We start from the raw sequence: 22,337 nt of genomic DNA, 5'->3' as shown, positions 1-22,337 counted from the left end.
TTAAACATCCTGGCCTGGCTTTAAGCTGAAATACCCCTCTAATAAAGGAATGATGTTTTCTGCAGAGAGCCAGCAGTAACAGGAATTTCAGCTGCCAACATCCCGAGCAGCATCCTGCAAGCCAACCACTCTTAGGATTGGATAAACACAAGGCATTTCAGAAATGGCAGGTCACAGTTTCATTACCATCCACAATACAGACTCACTCTAGGATGTCATACAGGACTTAAAACCAGAGAAAGCAGGCACTCGGGTTTCTCAGTTAGTCCACGCCCTCTTAAACTCATCTGCCAGTGCTGTGTGCACCTGGCTTGGAGATGTTAGCAGGCAATTCCAGGGATAAGAAGGCACAGGAGTGAATTAATAAATAGCATGGAACTACTCCAGGCCCTGATTCTGCAGGCCCACCACAATAGGTCAAGAAAGATCTGAAAATTCCCAAACTTCTTCCTCAATGATAAAATATAGCTCTGTTGCCTTCTGCGGTGGGTACCATGCTAGACAACCTCATGAGACAAAAGAGATCAAACCACTTCATTTCAAAGCATTCCTTAAAACCTATTGCATAATCTGAGGGTGGGGGGTTGGCATTATCTTCAAAAAGAAGAAATCGCTTGAAGAAAAAAATCAGCTACCAGGAAGAGCGTTTTCTCAGACAGTTTTCAAAGGCCACATCCAGGGGTCAGACCTTTCGCATTTACTTTCATAAATAGCCCAGATTCTGCTCTGTTTGTTTCTCAGATAATAGAAAATAAACAGTTTTATTCGGCCCATCTGAAGAATGAATTCATTTTAAAAAAATTCATTGGCTACTCTTAAATGCAATAATGTAATTCACTAAACAGGCTATGACTACAATCCCTGAAATTCTGCCATAACCACACATCTGGAATTACTTCCTAATAGTTACATTTATCTTTAAAGTAAACATTGCTTTTTCAAGAGTTACTATTCTTCCAGGAAACATGCTAAGCTGCAGTTAGATTCTTGTTACTCTTACTAAGGATTGTCAAGAGGTTTTTATGGTGTTGTGATTGAAGAAAATATAGTTTGAACAGCAATCCCCAAATGGTCTCATGGCTTATGTAAATAGACTGTTCCTTGGCTAACTCACAGCTCAACCTATTGCAGCCCTCCTGACGTTAAAAATAAATTGTAAATTCATCTTTAACTCCCACTGAATGTGCAACAGGACTGAAAAGGGGACACAGACACTCTCATCTCCAGGTCACCAGAGCACATGGGTCTGGTGACAAGCATGGACACAACCACTGTGACAAAGAGAATAGTGTCCTGATCCCACAGATCAGAAATGTACCTCCAAGAAACCAAAATTACACACTGCCTCCTTTCTGGTAGCCCTCTGAAACCAAGGCTGGACGAGCACAGAAAGCGATTCCATTACCCTCTTTGCAGGATACTTTCCCTCCCAGTCGGTCCTTCTCCCGTACTGATGGCTCAGACCATCTCACCAGTCCAGCTCTTCACTTTAGAGCAATGATTATTACTAAAAAGAGGGAAATTCAGATAAAATGTAACCAAACTTTGCATTTATTCTGAGCAACATTCAGCTTCCTCCTAACAGCAGAACAACAGACATTTAATGATTTTTAAAATGTCATTTTAAGCCAATATTTAAACTGGAAAATGGAAATTCCTCTGAACTCTCGGGGTCCACTCACATCTTGTCATCCCAACAGAGTGAGATTCTCACCCTAAGCTTCAACAGAGAGGAAAGTGGCCTGGTCAGAGGTCAATAGGGGCACCTTGGGAGAGGCTCAGGGCTGGATGCCAAATGAACATACACATCAAACACCCCCACAGGCCAAACTCTGCAAGTATTTACAAAACACTATAGAAACTCAAGAGTTGTACAGAACCCTTGGATTGAGAAGCTGAAGTCCTGAGCATAAAGCTTAGAAAGACTGGAAAGTGCATGTCCCAATCCCAGCCATTTCTCAGCCTGAAGCCCAAGGAGGTGTTTCCAGCCTCTCTCCCTGCTCAGCCCCTGTGTTGCTGAACTGCAGCACATTCCAGGGACAGGAGCTCCCCTGTCCTGACAGGGCAGCGAGGGCAGCACACTCACTTGTGTTCTGGCTTGTTGTTTCAGCTGCTGAACCAATCCCAAAATAATAAAGGCGGTAACTCAGCAAGGCTGTAACTCCCCTGACCTCCAATATCCCCTCTCCCAATCCCATCTTTCCTTCCACAAACAGAACCACACTGTTTCTGCATCTTCCAACCCAAGAGTGCTCCATGCGTTTGTCTTTGCTTCCCAAACCAACCCACTTTGTGGTGCTGACTCCTCTGGCTGTCCATGCTCCAGGACGTGGAGCCTGACAGCCCAAAGCACCCTGAAATGTCACAGCAAAGGGGGACAGGCTGTGCTACCAAATGCCACAATCAGCGTGTGGGGCACTTCAGGAATGCACAAACAAGGCAAGACTGAAGCCTCTTTATCCCCAATATAGGCTGGGAAAGCGTGCAAAGGTCACCAAAATGAGGCAGCCCATCCTTCACGAGGGAGGTCTGCTTCCCACATCTCAGATAACCCATCACTCCAAAAACCAGGCAGTTAAGAGTGGATTCCAGGCTCTTGTTTTCCTTCTGAGGACCCCAGGAAATCACACTCTAGCTGGGAGATGGGTACATAAATAAATAAGCAGTGAAACAACTTCAGAAAGTGTTTGTGCTGCTCCCTGAAAACAGACACAGCCTCACTGTACTGGAGCCCCCAGTGCTGTCAGCAGGGGTGACTGGTGCACACCCAGCACCACATGCCCCACACAGGACAAGCATTCCAACAACCAAGCACAGTCAAGGGCACCAAGGGCACGGAGAAACTCAAAACGACTGAAAATAGGTTATTTAAAAACATAAATCTCTAATTTCAAATCTTTCAGTTCCAGCACAGACCATTAAAACCTTCTGGTCTGATTATCTCTACTCTTAGAGCAACAAAGTCTCACCCAGTTTCTCATCCATCACCCAGCAGATCTGGACTCCAATATTTTATCCTGAAGACTCCAGAATAATTTAATTTATATATATGTGGTCCAAATTTGCCCTCTGTAATCTGAGATAGCTCCATCCAGCTGAGGGTACAGGCCAAGATGTGCCAACATTATGTGAAGAGCCTCCTAAAAACACAGAGGGGGCAGAGGAAGGCTTCATATGGATTTCATCCAGGGTCAGACACATAACAGGAGTTGTGGGGTGAGACTCTCCAGGCTTCTGTATTTCCCTGTGGAACATCCCAGAATAGACCCATCCCAGAATTGCCTCTGAACCATCCTCTAAAGAAGGCCATGCCCTGCCACCAACTATATACAAACCACGAATAGACTAAATCAGAAAAAATCTGAGACATTTTAGGTAGAAAGTGGCTAATTTTGGAAAGAAGTTAATAAAGAAGAGTACAAAGATCAAGCAGAACTGAACTTACCACACAAAACACTTCAGGGTGGAGCGAGCACCGAATTCCTTCTGGGACTGCCCTTCCTTTTCCCCTCATCACTTGAAGAATGTAAAACACATTTTGCCAAGCTGCTGAGGGGAGGGCTTTGTCTCAGCCATCAGCAGCTCCGAGGGAGTGGCATTCCTGCATCCCTACCAAAAGGGAAAGTCTACGGGGATCCAGCAGGGCCTGGAGTCACACACAGAGCATGAACACCCACGAGGCCTGTGAGAATAAAACTCCACTTACTGCAAGCGCTGGGCACAGCTCATAGAGTGCAACCTCCTTATTTAGCTTTTAAGCAAAACACAGAGTACTCGACCTCTTTGCTCGTGTGTTTGTGGTTTTCCCTAAACAAGCACTGCTGGGCAAAGTTCGTAGTATTGAAGCAGTAGGAGCTCAGTTCAACTCCAATAAGTGCACCACGAGATAGCCCATGGCTGCTCCTGTGAGATCTGTGGGTTAAATACGGCTTCACTCCAAGTTACAAACCACCTTTGAATCCAACATAGCCAAAAGAGATGTAACTCAGGACCCAAAAAATCTTACGAAACATCAGCTGGGCAGTTTCTAAACCCTCCATCCTGTTTTCTGCTTCTAAGTAAGTCAGTAAAGAAATTCCCATAGATTTAAATTCATGCACCTCTTGGTCATTTGCTTCTAAAAAACACTTTCATCATCCTCTTAGTCTTTCCTGTGCCAGTGGAAGACAGACCCTGAAATTATTAGGATATCTGGGAATGTCCTGCCATGCAAATGGCTTAGCTGGAAAAAACCCGGGGAACCAGCTCAGCTCAGCAGTTTCTCTTTCCGCCTCCATTCTTGCATTATTTATAACTTCTATATCCCAATTATTAGATTTCCCACCCGTTCTAAGAAAGAGCTGCATTTCTGAGAAGGGTAACCCATCCAGAAGGTGCCTTTTCCAAAGCTTAGGCCAAGGGAGGATGTTCCCATGGAGGAAAATTCATGTGCCAGTTCATGAGTTTTAATTGAACCTGCTCTTCAGACTTTGCAGACTTGTTCTGGTGCAAACGCAGCTGGTCACTTTGAAAAGTGAGAAATGAGCAGCAAACCCAGGGATTATGTTCTGGTCAGGACTGGAATAGCATCCTGAATGTTGTGAGGGCTTTACAAGACAACCAATATGTGCTGGGGCACCTGTGTGCTCTGATCTGTGGGGCCAGCAGCTGGCATGCCACTCCTTTTTCTGAGGAATACGACTGTCACCAGGCCAAGAGCCCTTTAGCTCTTGCAGCCCACACCCTTATCTCACTATAAATTTTTAGAGAGGAAATTTTGACCATGGAATTGCCTGAACTTTTTGATAAATAAAAGAAAGTAATAGAAAAACATTCTGATGCTGGTGAATTAACATAAAGTGATCAAAAATCTGAGTAGGATTAACAATATGTTGTCTGTATCTACCCCTAAGGGTGCTCTGGGTTGTAACCCAAATGAAATCCACAAGAGGAAACGAACTGGAGCTGGAATCAAAAAGGCTCCAGGCCAGCTGCATCCCTTCTGGAACTACAGGAAGGACTTTTCTGACGTAGGCTCTCACTCAAGATAACCTTTACTCTGATCCACCCCTCAGCTTTAGCACGACTCAGCTGTTTCACACCTACCACGGAGGACACCAGGAGTCTTCACAGAGACCTGCCATGGAGATGGGACCCTGTTTCACCAAACCAGCTTGTGAAGTTGTTAGAAGCCTCTGCATTTCACCTTCGCCATCCTGATCACGGAGCAAGGCAAAGATCCACTTTCCAAACACCTCTAAGTACTCGTGGATGGACTGGTGGAGGAACCAGGGATAACTGGTCTGGCAGGAAGGAAAACTGATGTATTCCACTACTTGTTAACACATTTCCAAAGAAAATACCCAAAAAATTCCTTCCACAGTCACGGAGCATTTAAAGGGCAGTATTTAGTATCACCCTGTGTTCTAGAAGCTATCTGTGGGTTGACCTTCACCAAAAAAAAAGTGAAAATACAGGGCAATTGTCTACAGTGGTATTTACCTTTTTCTTCAGGAACAAAACAAAAAACTCTTTTTTAGTATTTTTCAAGTGCTCACAGAGAGCAGAGCTCCAGTAAAAACCAGGTGCCCTCGGAAAGGAGTTTCCCATTTTCTGGTCTCCACTCTCTCATGACCCAGCTTACAAGAAACAGAGCTCTGAGCTTTGGGAACCCGCTGTGTGTCAGGGAAGGACTGAAAGCGGAGACGCTCCCACTGCCTCCGGCCTGCCAGACAGTTGGCCCTCCTTGGGATGAGGGCACCGCTGTCGGTGCAGGAAAAGCTTCACATCTTGACTCTGGCCATGACCCTCACTTGGCAGGAAGTCCCAGGCGACCTGAATGCCCTCGGTGACATCACTGTTTACTTGGACAGCAAACTGGCAGCGCCAGGTGGCACCCGGCTGAGGGGCATCATGGAGACAGTGCCTCAGTTTGCAACTTACAAGGAAACTTTCCTCAGGAAAAAAATTGATAACTCTGACATCACCAGGGCATTCAAGAAATGCTGTGATTGCTTCTGTGTGACCAGATAATTTATCAATATCCGTTTACATCTGTTGTATTAATTGGAATGAAAAGAGCCACAGTCAGGTTTCTGGGGGTGGGAGAGGGACCGGAGGTGCTGTGCCATGGGTCTGGGACTGAAGTTCCTGCCCCACTTTCCACCCCTACCCCGAGGGTCTCACACAGAAGCGATGGTCCTGGATTACATTTAGAAGGAGAACATCTCCAAGCCCGCCCTTGCTACAGAGCTGACTCCAGGCACTGACACACTTCCATCCGGAGCACATTCCTGCTCCCGTGGTCCGTCTCCGGAGCCGAGATGCGATAGCTCTGACCTCCTTACAGGAGGAGGGCTGCCAAGTAAACAGGCCCGGCTTACCAGGCAGCCAGCTGCTGTCTCCCCTGCCCTTCCATTTTCCCTCTCCACTCCCACACCCCACCCTTCCAAAAGGTCCAACCCATGGATGAGTGGGAGTGAGCCAGAGCCTCTGCCCATCTTCCCTTCCCGGCATCCCTGCGAGCTCCCGTTTCCTTCCCACAGGGAGGAGGCTGCGACGCCCACCTGGGTCATGCCGCAGTGCTGAGCACAGCCAGAACAAGATGCGGCCGTGGGAGGCTGAGCACACTCACGGCTTAGCAATCCTGGAGTGTCCCTGAGGGGCAGGGCACAAAACCAGGGAGTAATGTCAAGCTACGCGGATCTACGCCTAGGCAAACCTCCTCCGTGTTGGAGGGTTTTATGTCAAGGCAGGGAAAGGCTCCATCACGCCCAGCCAAGGAGGAGAGATCGAGGACGGACTGTGCCCAGGCACCTCCTCCCTCCTCGGAGCTGCTGGTCGGGGTAGGCTGCCTGGTGACAATTTCCAGGGAGGAAGAATGAGACTGAGCTGCTTTGGCTCTGCCCCCAAACTGCAGAGCAGCGGTGGGAAACCGCACCCAGGGAGACGCCCAGGGAGAAAAGGATGTTTTGTTGTGGAGGCTTTTGTTCTGGACTCTGTTTATTAGCGATATTTCACAGGCAGATGGAGCAGGGAAGCAATTTAAAGGGCCAGCCTGGAAGAAATAACCTGCTACGCAGTCGGCAGGTTTGGAATTAGCAACCAAACAAACAACAAAAACCAGATTCTGGGGCAGGAATGGGGAAGGATTTGCTGGCAACCTCCATAAGGCAGGCAACAGAGCTGAAGCAACAGCTGGTTTCAGCAGCTCCAGCACCAACCCAGCAAGGAGCAGCTCCGAGTCCAGACACCCAGAGACTCATTAAGAGGAAACACAAGACAGCACTAATTACCCCACAGCAGTGCCGAGATGATCCACCTGCTCCCACACAGGTACTGGCTCCAGGTACCAGAGATTCCCGAGACCTCCCTTGCTGAGCAAGCTCTGCTATAGCCAGAGATGCTCAACCAACTCATGAGGTCTGGACAAAGAGCGGGCCTAGGAAAGAAGAATTTTAAAAAAACCTCGGATTTGGACAGTGCGGTGGTCCCACAGGAGGCACACCAAATCCTGCTCCAGAACAACCACCTCCTTCAGATGCCAGAGCCCAAGACACAGCCGGGATCATGAAAAGTTTTGTCTCTTGCACTGGAATATGTTACAGGTACCATACGGGTTCTAACTGTTCTCTCTTGAATGAAAATAAACCCAGAATAACCAACAGAATGGGACAACTTTTGTTTTGGGGAGATGAAGACAGTACTTGACTGTGGGTGAGTGAATGCCAGCATTTCTCTGGATTAGGAAGTGAACTGATTGGTAGAACTCTGGTTGGGAAGTGAACTGAGAAATGGAGCAGTTTAATAGTAAATATCCCCTTGAAACAGGGATGCTAAGAATTGTTCTGCAAATCAGCACAGCCTGCAGCAGCAGCAGTGCACATCTTTGGCTAGGCTAAACCAGAAACATGGCTGAAGGCTGAAAAGGATCCTTCCCCAGGAAGAGGGAAATGTCAGATGTCACCAAGTCAATCACCAAGTCAGACAGTGTAAGGCACAATTCTACTGGGCCAACAAGATTCCTGGTTCAAGTAACCAAGCACAGCTTGAGCTACTGGTTCCCAAAGAGCAGGAAACGTGTCCCATCCTCCCCAGGGGACACACAACACACATCATCCGCTTCTTGGCAGGGGAATCAAGAGCACCACATCCAAACTGGTCTCCTGGCTTCTAAACTAAACCTTTAGTGGGCCAGTGGGTGCTGACCAGAGGAAGACAACAGGTAAAACTAAGCAGGCTGCCTGCATTTGCCCACATGGAAGTTTTAAATGGACACCAGCTGTTAATTCCTTTCTACATTCTTCACATTTTTTTTGGCCAACTCTAGACAAGACTAACAGAAACCTTTTCCCTCCAACTTTCATCTGATGCATAGATAAAATAGTCAGGCAAGGAGAAGAAATCTGTGGCATTATTGCCTTCATTTAAATGCATGCCTGTAGGTCCTCAGTGCATCCCTGCCCTTTGAGATGGGTTAAAGAGCCTTAATGCCGCCTAAATTAAGTCAATTTGTTATTCAGAGCATTTGCGAGCAAACAATTTGAGATGCATCCTGGGAGGAGAAAGCACATGGGCCAGAATGTAAAATCTTGGGAAATAAGATGATAGATGGGAAGCAAAAGCCCAAAAAAAGCTACATCTTAAATAACTCGGGTCAGTATTTTGGTTCTTTGATGTTTCCACTATGGTTGAGTCTTTTTTTTTTTGTATAAATATTTTAGTGCACATCCTTGTGTGGTAATTCATGTGAGATAAGGGATATTTATCATTTTATATATGATATAGTGATGACTCTTTCCAGGTTTTCTATGTCACCTTGCTACTCTTTGGAGTGCTGTCTCGTCCACCATCCCCAAGAGGTTACTCCCAGTGAGTCCAGCCAGGACACAAGCCCTGGCCAGCCCTGATCCCTCCAGCCTGGACCTTGGCTACACAGCCAGCCAAAGGCCTTTTCCAGGAGCCAGGGCTGGGAGAAGGGCTCCTCAGCTTCCTGGGGACACAAGAGGAGCCCAGAGCACGAGGTGCCGTCCTCTGAAGCACGTGTTATTCACAGCTCTGGATTCTCCAAGTAAAACAGACAAATAAACACACCAATGACATTGGCTCCTTCAAAGCCTCCAACTATTGGATCCAAACAGCTTCTGGCCACATGTAAACAGGGCCTGGCTTGCACAGAACCTGCCCTGCTCACCCCGGGAAGGGGAACAGGAACAGGGACTAAACAACAGCCACAGGGTCTAAAAGCTTTATGGTCCCTTGCATTGACCTCCCAGGGAAATGGTACCAAGCATTGTCACACCAAGAGCTCCAACCTTTCTCTTGGAACAGGAAGAGCCACTAGGAAATGCAGTGCAGCTGTGTGATGACTGCAGGTGCGAAGCCCAAAACCTGCCCACAAACCTCACCATCGCAGCACCGAGGAAAAACCTGCATAAGGCAGTGATATGTGAAATATCTGATTCTTGTTTCATTCTGATCTGAGGTTTTTGTCTGGGAAATGGATCCTCAGCTGGCACAGCCCCAGCCCAACAGCTGCATTGCTTTTCTACTTCCACAAACACTCGGAAAGTTCGCCAAAGCCCTGTTTGTGCTGGCAGACAGCCAGCACTTTATTATTATGTACTATTAGTTCATAGTGAGAAACGTGCACTACAGGAAAAAAAAAAGCCCCAAGAAGCTCAGTAATTTGGTACAGATGTTGAAGATTTATGGAGCTCTCCCCGCTGGACAGGATCTTACAGATTGTTTCTATCACCTGTTTGCTTTTGGAGTTTTTAATAAGATAGCTATGTGTGCTATCCTGGAAGAATCTTCCAGAATTCCTCCTTCAAAAACCAATAACATTTGATCTCCACTTGTCTCCTCTCAGTAACGATCTCTCCTCAGAGTTCCATAAATGCCACTTGATATTAATTTCATATTTAAATACAATCTTGGCTGTTGTTTTCATTACCCAGCAACTTTCAAATGCAGTCAGTCAATTTCATTCTTACTTCATGGCCCAGAAAATATACCTGACACATCAAGTCAAGTCCCCACCAGTCAGAATCCATGATTAAATCTCTCAGCATTCAAAATACCTGATAATTTTCACCTTTTTTCCTATTTTCTGGCAAACAACATCTGCTCAGAATTTTTGGGGACTGCTGCTTGCCCAGTGCACAGAGCCCAAACCTCACTCGGGTTAAGCTGCCTGCAAAACTACCCCTGTCCCATCCACATTTCTGAACCTTGGTCCATTAAATTAATTCTGCAAAATATTTGAAATGTGCAAAGCTCTGCAGCTGACAGCAAACACCGTGAAAGTGCAAACACGAAGAAGTCACTGGCATTTTTCATAACTGACCTGTAATGGTTTTGCCATTTCAAATTACATCAGGAATTATTTCTCTCCACCAGCACAAAATGGCAAAACAAGGTGCATTTCACTCAGAAATTGTTTTTCCAAGCATTTATAAAGGAGGATAAATCACCAAAAAAGATTGTATCTCTGCAAACCAGCATGTGGGACCACTGAGTTTCTGCTCTGGCACCCATCAAGAAGCACCCAGGCTCCCTCCCTCCTCACCCAAGGCACACCTCAATTTGGCTGGATAACCTGACATTGCCCTTCACCTTTCCCACAAGCCACAGCTGCTGATAAATTCTTCCTGAAAAATGATTTCATCCTTCCCGACTATGTGACTTACACAGCACAGATCCCATAAAGGTCAGGACCTCATCACGGATTTAGACACTCAGTTACCATCCGAAAAACAGTCAGTCTGGTAAATTTGGAGGGTTGGAAACAAATCTATGGAGATAATGTTTTTCCCACAGCTCTGAAATCGACTTTATCAGTCACAATTGTACTTCCTAGCACAAAAAAAGTTTTCAAATGTTTTACAATTCCTGTTTACATGAGTTCATACAAGATGACTACAGCCTCTACACCAAACATGGGTAAAGAGATATTGAAGAGAGCACACAGGTGGGGTGTGTCCACCTCCCCTTCCTGAAGGGAATTCAGACGGCAAAAAGCACCATTAGGAAAGGACAAGTAGAGAAGTAGAGAAAAGTAGAGAAAAGCTCCATTTCACACCGTGTTCTGTCACAGCCACCAAGCCAACATCTGCCACAAAAAACAACTGCCTGGTGTCTCTGGTTTCTTGAGTCACGCTCCCTGCATTCAGGGCTTCCTATGGAAAACCTCCACCTTTCCCTGAATTACAGAAGACTAAGGTCTGGAATTGTCTTGGGTTATGGAAATACATGAAGTAATTCCCATACAGGAAGAAAGACACATCCTTCACTTGCCATGATCACTTGCCTTGGATCCTGAACAGATTTGGCCTAATGTCAATATTATCTTATTTCATGTTCCTAAATGATTCTTTAATTTAATAAGAATTAAAACATTACTTAGGGAGAATTAGTACAACAGGGGTGATATGGTCATGAAGGAATACTTGCAAACAAGTGGAAGAACCTTCTTTAGCTTTTACTTTTAAAAAGCTCAGATTCTCACAAATTTCAGGTTTACACCTGCAGATTTACAGAAAAAAAAAAAAAAAAAAAAAAAAAAAAAAAAACAACAAAATCCAGAGCAGCCCTGGAGCCATTTAGAAAGCGCTAATCCTGATCATTTTCCACCTAATGACTGTTTACTACACAGCCCTTTTAAATGCTTGGCAGCTCTCCAGATCTTCCTGCTTTTCCTTTCTCCCACACATCCCTCCTGACAGCCATCTTGGGCGAGGACAAACCTCCGGAGGAGAAAGCTCTCCACCGCCTTTTCAGCCTCTAAAAGCTCTGCTTCCCCGGGGAAATCCTGAGCCTTGTTTCACTTTCAAGGCAAAAACAAACTCTCCAAGCTCTCAAAGCCTCGCCAAATGAGAGCACAGAGCAGAAAAATTAAAACCAACCAGAAAAGTTGGGTTTTTTCAAGGTTTTAAAAACCAACACTGGTTTTAAATGAAGTGGGACCAGTTCTGTAATTCTCTGACCCCTACCAGGAACAGATTTGAGCAGACCCACCCCAGCACTTGTTCCAAATGCCATTCACTGTCACTTGGCATTTCAAGCTGGAACAATTATTTGTGGTTGGATGCTCTCCCCGCTCCCAACCAGCTGTGCTTTGATCTCCCCCTCGTAGCTCCCATGGATCTGGAGGAAGCCCAGCTCCCCTCCTTACCAAAAATGCAGCGTAACAGTTCCTTGGGGAAAGTGCAGCCCCACTGCAGCTCCCAGACCTCACACACGCCTGGGATGGGACCAGATGTCTCCTGGAGCCCCGACCACCATCCTCTTCCATGTCTTCCACCCACACACCAGACTCCAGAACCCCCGGTGAAAGTGAGGAATGAGATGTAAAAGCACAATGGAACTTTTAACTGAAAGGATCAGGTCAGTGCTGAGTCCCTTTGTGATGGGAATTGGGATAAGACAGGACCTCAACACACAGATTTGAGCGAGGATGGTGGCTGCTCCAGGAACAAAGCAAAGGCATAACCAGTCCAATGTGCTACAATCAATATTTTAAATTAAATCAGTCCAGCCCATATTCAAATCAGGTCATCAGTAATTAAAGCATCCTTATTTGGAATGGTAAACCCAGAGAATGCCTGGATCAGAGCATTTCTCAAAGAGAATATATTAATGGGAGTGTTTGGAAATGCATGATGCACTCGTAAGAGGTTTTAATATAAACCTCAGGATTACACTATGCCAGCTTTTCAATTATGATATTCTCCATGAAAAGCCAGGCGCTGGCAGCAAGAGGTTAAAGCAGACCTTGGAGCACGCCTTTGCCCTTTCTCTTCCAGAGGATCCCGCTGTTGGTTCCTACTCCAGCACCACGTGCAGCTGAACAGAAGCACTGAAGGTAGGATTTTAAATAAAACATCTCTATTAGTGATGCCATCAATGCCAACACAACACACAGGGGGAAGCCTCATAACTTCACCAGGGACAGCAAAATCACCTCCTGTAATTTCTAGAACGATCTGCTTGGCTGACTCCATCTTAACACTCACCACACTCCGATTCAGCCATTTTAATTCCTGAATGGCTGGAGTTGGCTTTCCCTTCACATGGCACTGCACAGCAGGCTCGGCTCTCTGGAGACCAGGGATCTCTCCCTGTAAAAGCACATGCAAGTGAAGGTTGGAGACAAGAAAAACCTGAGTGAGGCTGAGGGGAGGTGGTGAGCAGCAGAGCGAGGTAATGCGACTGAATAAGTAAAAATGCAGAATTTTTAGATTGTTCTCGTTCCAAACAGGCATCTCAGGAAAAGCTCTGCGCTCTGGTTCTCTCCAGAGGGTAATGATGAATGCAGGCTGTGTCTGTGCTGCTTTAACAGCAGCCCCAGAGAGAAATCTCCCATTCCCAAGCCGTAGCAGTGGGCTAGCACCCACTGGAGGCTGGTGTGCAGACACACTCAGAGGCAGTGCAGGAGCAGCAGAGTTGAGCCTTTTCCAACAGAACCTGGGAACCACAAGGATGCACAAGTCCCACTCCCCCCGAGCATCCCTCCTGCAGGCCCACCTGCCCTGGAGCCCCTCAAGGATCTCTGGACCCTGCAAATGGCCCTATTCTCCAAAACCAGGCATCCCCTGTGCAGAAGAGGGAGTAAAACCCAAGTGGCCACAACGCAAGTTACACATCCATGCCCACAGCCCCCAGCTCTGCTCCAAAAGGAGATTCCTTCTCTCCAACAGCAGCTCCCAGTGCAGCAACCTCTGTAATCCACAAGGACACAGGGCACTGCACCAGCTTTGGAAAAGCATCAAAAGAAAAGGTTACCTGCAAATCCCAGGGTTTATTTTTGCCCCACTGTGATGCTGTTCCTTGCACTCCTCCAGCACTTCCAGCTCACACAGACTGGCACAACGGAGCAGAAAGGAAACCAAGTCCTTTTCAATATTCCTTTCTGACATTCCACCATCCTAATGCAAGTTCCAGGCAAACAGAGCCTTCTCAGAGTAGCAGAGAACAAACAGAAAACAAGCTCTGGCCAATAGATCAATCTACAGGACCCACTTTGGTGCTTGTCACCCTACAAGTGCCTGAAGGATGATCCCTTCCCTCAGCTCTTCCACAGGAACTGCTGGAAAGGTGCTGGACCTGTAAAATCCCTCTGGTCAACCATGACAAAAAGATATTTGTGCTGACTACCACATACTTTTTACCAAATACATTACGAAATCTAGCACCAAACCCACGTTTGTTACCTGAGCTAGAAACATCAAGAGAAAAGTATTTCCCTGACCAGAAATTTTAATTTAATCTGCCAGAACAGCCTGTGGAAGGACAGACCCAAACAAGCCATATTTGACACAAATAGATTAGACAGATGGTACAGTGTGGTATAAAGGGGATTTGCGCTTGCTTGACTTTGGCATGGCTGAATTACTTATTAATTGCAGATACACAAGAGTTGTACTGGGTATTTTACAAAGATTTAATGCCTATTAAAACTTCATACCATTCGAAGTTACCATAGGTTCTGTACAACAACACAGGGTTTGTTTTGCAACTTAATTCTGCTGTCCATTTCAGAGCCTATTGTGATGTATTTTGCTATAAAGTGGGTATAAGCAGCAAAATTACCAGTGCTACACTGTTCCAGAAGCTTTGAGCTACCTGTGAACTTAGTGAAATTAGATGAAAGATGAATAGAAACCCTGATTTAAAATAAAACCTCTGAATTCCTGAAGGCTGCTGCAAATCTCAAGCATCACAAGGAAAGCACCTTCCTCTGTATACCTCTGCTCCCTTCCCCAGCGGCTGCTATTGGATTATTGCAGGATCCTGGTGAAGCACAAGATTTAAAGACATTGTTGCAGGGATATACAGGGGGGGGTGAAACTCAAAACTGCGGACCATTGAAGCCCAAGTTAATGCCAGGAGCCCACACATATGGCAGGAACAGCAACACTGAGCACTGATTGAAACAAGGCCATTTTCCCTGGAGCTTCGTGTCCCTCAGGATCGGTGTTTCAGGCGCCTACTGACACCACCCCAGCCCCATCCAGCACTGGAATTCCACAGTCTGGAGCACGCTGAGACTTGGTGGGTTTGTTGTCCTGAGAGTGGCAGCACAGCAAGGCACCTCTCCAAGCTGGCCAAACCCAGAACAAAGCCGGGTGTGGGTTCCAGGCAGGAGGGGGATCTGGAGAGCAGGAAATTACGGAGAGCCTCAGACATTCTGTGCAGAGCAAGGGCTGCCAGCTCCCGCCTCCCCTCCGAGACGGACCCAGCCAGGCACCAGGGCTGGCATTTCACAGGACAAAAATGACTCCTTACTCACAGCCTCCTCCCAGGCCAAAGCAGGCATCCATGACCTCATCTCCCACCAGCACAAGGGGAGGGTCTGGGCTCCTGTGTGGAAGTGTCAGTCAGGATAACCCAACCACAGACAAATTATCAGCTAAAATAGAACAGCCACTCTCCAGTGTCCGACAGGAGAGTCGGTTGTGTAGGGGAATAAATAAACCAGCAAGGGGACAGACTGTGGGTTTGGGGAAATGGATACTCACATTTTCACTTTACCTCTCATGTTAAATCTCCCTACTGATTTGTGGCTCTGAGTGAGCACAAACAACACATTAATTAACCACTTCTACTGAGGGGTTCAAATTTAGCCTCACCATCACTCCCTCTAGCAACAAAACTGGCAGAAAATATCAAAAGCAACGTTTTACTCCCAAAGTAACAATTCCTGTAACTTTCTAGGTCTCATTTGAGACAAAACAGCACGGAGATCCCAACCCAGAGCTACTTCCTTACCTGCAGCATAATGCTGGAAGCTTCATTTTCACAAGTGTTGGACACCAACAACTCCCATCAAAATTAATTGGGTCTCCAGTGCTCCAAGCCTGAGGCAAAACTCTGATCTCCTTCCTTTCATTATCCCAAACAGTCAGCCTACAGCAGCTGTGTCTCTAGCACAGGGATTTTGGGATGCCTCACCCTGTCCAGGCTTTGGGAAGGCTCAAAGGGTCGGAGCAGGGAACACAGAGTCATCATCTGCTCTGCAAGTCCAGGGAATATCCACAAAAAATTCAACCAAGAAAGAAAGCACACCCATCAGTCCATTTAATTCAGTGCAAGCGAAACAGGAAAGTGGACACACCACAAAACATCCTGGGAGGAGCCCTGAGAGCAGCAGGCAGTCACAGGGCTATGCAGGAATTCTCTAGCCCCGGGAATGCTGCTGTAGGGCTTTGTCTGGCCTCTTTTTTTCCCCCTTTTAGGGTTTTTTCCCCAGGTCACAGGGCACCTGAGCACACCTGAGCCCACACCCTACTCCCAGGAAAGCTCTCCCAGCCTGTGTCCTGGGAATTCTGGTCCCTACCTCAGCCCTCACTGCTGTACTCTGACAAATGAAGACATGGACAAATTTGCCTGCAGGTACCCATGCCAAGATTAGGAGAAAAGAGGTTCTGAATCAGCAAAATTAGGGCCATGTTTGAAGCTCTGCAGGAATTACAGCTTGGATTTGCCTGCTCCTCAGGCAGATTTTCTTTCATCAAGACTAACGCAGCTCCCTCTCCTTCCTCCCACTTGGATCTGCTACTAAATTAATCAAGGATGGTTTACGAGCAAGCTGAGGACAACGGATCTGCAACTCAGCCCTCCTGAGAACAGCCAGCCGTAAGTCTAAACAACTTCTTTTTCTTTCTCTTCCAGAGCAACATTCAGCACTCTTCTTGACATAACTTTCAATTTTGCTCACCTTTCCAAAGCTGGTCTGGATTTTGTCAATGAAAAATAAGCACTGAAGCCAAGGTCCCTTAAGCTATTCCAGATACTTTTACTGTCATACCCTCCAAAAGTCATCTGAGAAAACTCAAGACATGGCTGCAGCAACCTGGGCATGGACTGGCAGGTTCATGAGGACACTGTGACTTGAAAATGAAAATAACTGAATAAAACTGAAGGAGACAAAAGATGTGGGGATGCCAGACAGAAAGGTGAAGGTGGTACCTGGCAGAAAGCATCAGGATCACTGACACTGGCAGTACCATTACAGCCATGGAAACGCACAACCTGCACACCTGGACTATCCAGAGCTGACACCGCTCACCCATGTTCTTCATCCAAAGCTCAAATGTAACAGAGAAGAATAAAAATTAACTTACTTGGGAGGCCTGGTAGCCTCTGTTATCTCCTGTGAGCAGGCTCTGGCCAGGAAACAATGCCAGTGTGCAGAATTTAATCCCTCCAGGATGCTACTGAATTCAATAATGTACTTAACTGCTCACCCAAGCACCAACATGGTGTGAGAAGTGCATCAACACCTCTGTATGTGAAGTGGTTAATAGGACTCAGGTAAAGACATTTGGGGGACACTGGAGGCCTGCAGGGCAGCTCCCTGCACAGCACACATGGACATTTCATCACGTCAGTGTTGCCTTCCAAAGACAAGCCACTCAATTCTCCCTGGATTGCTAAAGGAAGGGGAACTAATAAACTCATTTCTTGCAGATCTTAGCTAAGACAGCTGCCTTTGGTGTGACAACAGGCACAAGCACCACACCTGAGGGACCTGATACAAATATAAAGCCAGGAATCCTGGCTCCACTTACAGCAAAAGATGGCCTGGACAAGGGAAAAATCACTGGCTAATTGAGAGACCCTGACCAGCAGCCAGAGGCCACTGCAAACCAGAACTGAATCCTGGTGTGTGACCAGCCATGCCGTGCCCTCTCTGTAGCATGGGTTTTTTTTCTGGGTGTTTCATTTGTGACTGAAATTTGTGCCATTTTGGGTTTCCAAGATTTGGGCTTTGTGACCAGAGGAGGGTGGCTGGGTGCTAGGAGAGATAGAAGAACACACAGGGACCTTCCCTATCTCGGAGCACCTCCTCAAGGAGGGAAGACCTCCAAAGGCAGCTGCCAGGGCACAGAGAGGGAGCATTAGGGCGTTGAAATGCTGCAATCCCAAAGTGATTCCAGACACAGCGACGACACAGAGATTTATCAAGCTCTTCCCTCACTGCCAGCCCTCTGGCAGTACACATGCCCACAGCCAAAATGGCATTCCTGCTGGGGGAAATCCAGGACAAGCCTGGTAGGCCATGGAAAATACTGTCAGAGACAAAAAGCATTCTGGTTTTGCCTTGTGGGATCCACCTGCTCCAGGATTCTCTCCCAAGAAGACTCCAGCAGTGATGGATGATCATTAGAGGGGTTTCCAGCTGAACACAACTGGTTGAACCCAGCTTAAGCTGATAAATGTTAGTGCTGGTCTCCTCCCCACAGAAAGGGAAAAAGGATCTCCTTTCCCTTGGAACTTCAAAGGCAAAGAGAGCAGTCCTGCCATCACTCACCTGGACCAACAGGATTATATGGTCAAATTAGATTTTCCTTCACCCTTATTTTTGGCTAAACAGTGTTTGCTGAAAGCCTTTCTGGCCTTCATTTCCATGATAAAAGGTGGGCATTGTTTGGTTCCTTCCTTGCCTCATAATATCATTAAGATGACTTTCAAGCCACATGACAAATCCATTTTTTCCCCATTAAATCTACAATGGTCATTTCTGTTTGCTTGTCCTTTATTTCACCCTAGAGGAAATTCTCTTTTCCAATACATCTTTTGTTGATGGCAAATGGAAGGAAATTATTTTGCTGAAATGGTATTTTATTATTAAATTTTGCATTAGTTAATGCCCAAGAGCATTGGAAGGGGGAGAAAAATAAACACCTGCCTTTCAATTTGTGCATTCTTGGAGTGTGTAGGCTGAGGATATCAGCACTTGGAGCACACACCCCAACTTGCCAAGCCCTTGATCTTCCCACCGAGCTCAATCCTCGGGATGCTCCCACCCTTGTAAGTGGCCTCCCAAAGGCAATTAGTGGCTTGCTGCAATTTTCAGTGCTCCTGCCACAGACACGGAGGGTTGAACCCACAGCCCTGGGAGAGAGGTAGGTCTGCCTCACACCCTCTGCCAGCTGCTCCCCAAATCCCTGTCTGGCAGCCATCGGGATTGGAGCCTTGTTCTGATGAAACATTCTCAATGCAGTTTTCTACCTTAAATCTGGATTTTTCTTCTCGCTTTGCTTCCACTCTTATTTCCTCCATTTCATTTTGGCTACTCCTCACTCTCTTTTGATCCACTTCCTGCTCATTTCTCTCTCCCACCCACTCGTCCTCTGTGTTCAACAACAACAACAGCAGATGAGGGGTGAAGAAGCCTCGGCTCGACTCTCACACAGCTCCAGCCTCAGGAGCAAACCTTTGACTCGCTCAATATTCAGCTTCTCAGCTAAGAATAAGGAAAGGATTTCTCGGTTCACAGCTATTTTTAACACTGCAGAGAAGGTTTAATATTTGAATATCAGAATTGTAATAGCATTTGCAAGAGGAATGGCTTATTTTTAGCAAAGCACTGGCTTTATGGATGCCTCACAATCATGGCACTGTAATAGGGAGAGGCGACCAAAGAGGAGATTGTGACACAGCCCTGTGCAAAGGCTTCTGCTTCCCATGTCATTTTGAATTCTGCATGGAAACAGAGCTGAGGAGACTTACCATAGCCTCCAATAGAAACCACTGTGCACAAAAGCATTAAAATACTAATTACGAAAGCTTTCCAACATCCAGCTGCTAAACCCAGCCAGGTGGCACAGCTAAAACCAAGTCTGGGAGGTCCACATACACACACAACATCCTTTCTTCCCCATCCCTCAGCAGACCTTGAAATGAAAAGCCATTAAAAATACCTACATCCCAAACTCCCAGCTAAAATTAACCATAGGCTTGTAAAAAAAATCCCTCTGCTGCATTTCTTTTGGCCTTTGCCAGGTTTCTGTTTGCTGCAACACTCAAATTACAAAGCCTCTTCCCCCTCGTTGTTGACATCACCAGACAGCTCTTGGCCTTCCTTCTGAACCCAGCAACTCGGGAAGAAGCCCATAAAGTTTGGGTTGTTTGGATTCCCCCACCACAAAATGCAACTTTTAAACAACACAAACTTCCAAACACGAAGCTAATCCCATGCCAATCCATCCCATCTGACCCTGCGGAGGATCCCCTGGCTCCCACGGCTACCACCTGCCAACATCAGGAACAGGTCAGAGTAAAATAACTCCATACCAACAGAGCCAGGAAAATGCCTCATTGTCCCTGAGGAGACCTGGGTTCCCTAGCAATAAATCTAGGAAAACGTGCCAGTCACCAAACAGTGGCACATCATTTCACCAAACATGTCACTTCTGGGAATCGCCTCATCAGTCCTTGTGGGATAAACCCAAACCCCAGGCAAGGCTGACATGGCCATTCCACTGATGGAGGAGCTGTTAACAGTACTTCACAGCATTATCATTATTATTATTATTAAGAAAATAGGTTGCAGTTAATTTGGAACCTCCCATCATAACACCCTGATTCCCAAACCACCACCCCAGGGAACAGGGAGCTCTCTATGGCAAGTCACATCCAGGAATTCTCCAAGGAGTAGCAAAGGGTTTTCCAAGTGATTCTTGGGGAACAGATCCCCGAGGTACAATATTCAAGGACCAGGTATCTGCACAAAACCCACGAGCACTTAGAGGCAGAACCCAGCATCCACCCAGCCTCTGATTCCTGATCCACTCTGAGGTCCAACCATTAACCCAACAAGGCCACCACTGACCATGTCCCCAAGTGCCACATCCACACAGCTTTTACATCCCTCCAGGGCAGTTGTGCCAGGGCTGGACAACCCCTTTCATGGGGAAATTTTCCCTAATATCCAACCTACACTTCTCCTGGTGCAAACTGAGACAATTTCCTCTCCGCAGAGACATATCCAGGCAGCAGGTGATGTCAGTCACAACCAGAATGGACAGATTTTTAAAAGGAACAAAGATTTATTGCTCCTGATGACAGCCCAAATGGGAAATCTTCTTAAATTTTAACTTCATCAAGGAAGGAAATTATGTACCAAACATTCCAGTCTGCTCCTGTATGCTGAAGCCAGTTCAGAGAAAGAGGAATTGAGTGGTATATTCCAATTACTACACAGGTAATTTCAGTGCTTTGTGTTTGGGGAAAACAAGATTATCATTTGGAACACGGGGACAAGTGACTTGGCCATTTGCAAGGCATAAAGCAAATTCAAAACCTGCCTTGTTGCTCCAGTAATATTTGCATAATAGTTATTTGTATGTATGATGAGCGCAAGCACAGTTTCAGGACAGTTAGCCAAGGTGAGTCGCCCAGCTCTTTAATCCTCTAATAACAAGCTTGGGATGCAATTTGGGAATTCATTCCCCTCTGATGGAGCAGCTGAGCTGCTGCATAGTGACCATTTCTCAACACTCATCCCCATCAAATTGCACTGTTTTGATCAAGCCACAAAGCAGAGCATTAAAAATGCATACAAGGACACTTTTGCCCCTTGTTTTATGTATCTGCACACCCTCCTAGCTCTCCTTTAGATACGATGGCCAAGCTACTAAATACCAGCAAGGAGCTGCATTTATCCCAAAATACACATAAAATTGTAGTGGTAAGTCTGCTACAGGCACCGATCTAATCGAGTTGGCTGAAAATTAATTTCAGGCCCAGGGCTCTTCCATGGCTCCCTGGATTCCTGCCACATCTTATGACAACCAGAAGTTAAAACTGCAAACAGCTGTCCCACTGTTAGAGGCACCCCGGAATAATGTGGATGCTCTGCTCGGAAAACTGCCCTAAAGGTGACGCGGGGGTTCATCACCCCATGCCAGGAATCCAAGGAACTTTGGGACTCTCTGAACTCTGCAGCAGCTCTGCTGTGCCACTGCAACCCCAAGTGATTCATGTTATTTTCTGCTGGTCAGCAGCAGCTGTAGAAACATCCCTCAGCACTCCGCCTCGCCCTGGAATGCCCATGTGCTCCTCACCTGTCAGCCCTGCTGCAGCCAACACATCATTTGTCTTCACTGAGCTTCTTCCCCACTCCTTCAGAGGAAGATCCTACAAAGCCTCCAAAGTTCTGGTTTGCCTCCTTGAATATCCAAGCAGGCATCTCCAGATCCCCCTCTAGCCCTGCAGCTGATCTTTGCTGCACTCGCTGCAACAGCATAATCTCACTCGGGATTTACTACCTGATTAGGATTACTCAGACTAAAAACACAGCTACATAAGAGCTGTGGGCTCCCTGCCCACGGAGAGGGATCACCATCCCTGACTCCAACATTTTGGGATCTTGTCATGTTTTTTAACAATCTTTACATTTCTAACATGGTTCTGAAACATAACTGAGCAACACAAAATTATCTCCGATATAGGTTGGACTCAATGATCTCAAAGATCTTTTCCAACCTAGTTAATTCTGTGATTCTGAGATGTTCTTGTGCATATTTCTCTATGAAGAGGATTTAAACCTCAAGCCCCAGACTGTGATG

At 46.5% G+C, this 22,337-nt stretch overlaps 1 protein-coding gene across 5 annotated transcripts in view; it reads right to left on the bottom strand.

The window, feature by feature from the left end:
* Positions 1-22,337, bottom strand: part of SPTBN1 (spectrin beta, non-erythrocytic 1) — a 121,369-nt gene that overhangs the window by 85,540 nt on the left and 13,492 nt on the right. Inside the window, exon 1 of one of the 5 annotated variants that reach the window (XM_082276572.1) lies at positions 3,446-3,544. The exons of the other annotated variants lie outside the window; for them this stretch is intronic. The gene's annotated coding sequence lies outside the window, so the exon portion shown is untranslated. Of the gene's footprint in view, positions 1-3,445; positions 3,545-22,337 lie in introns of those variants that run through there. 5 annotated transcript variants of the gene reach the window in all.

This window comes from Coloeus monedula (assembly GCF_965178545.1).
Source record: "Coloeus monedula genome assembly, chromosome: 2".
NCBI classification, from domain to species: domain Eukaryota; kingdom Metazoa; phylum Chordata; class Aves; order Passeriformes; family Corvidae; genus Coloeus; species Coloeus monedula.
Note: the sequence above shows the minus strand (reverse complement) of the source record. Positions and strands in the feature narration are given on the sequence as shown.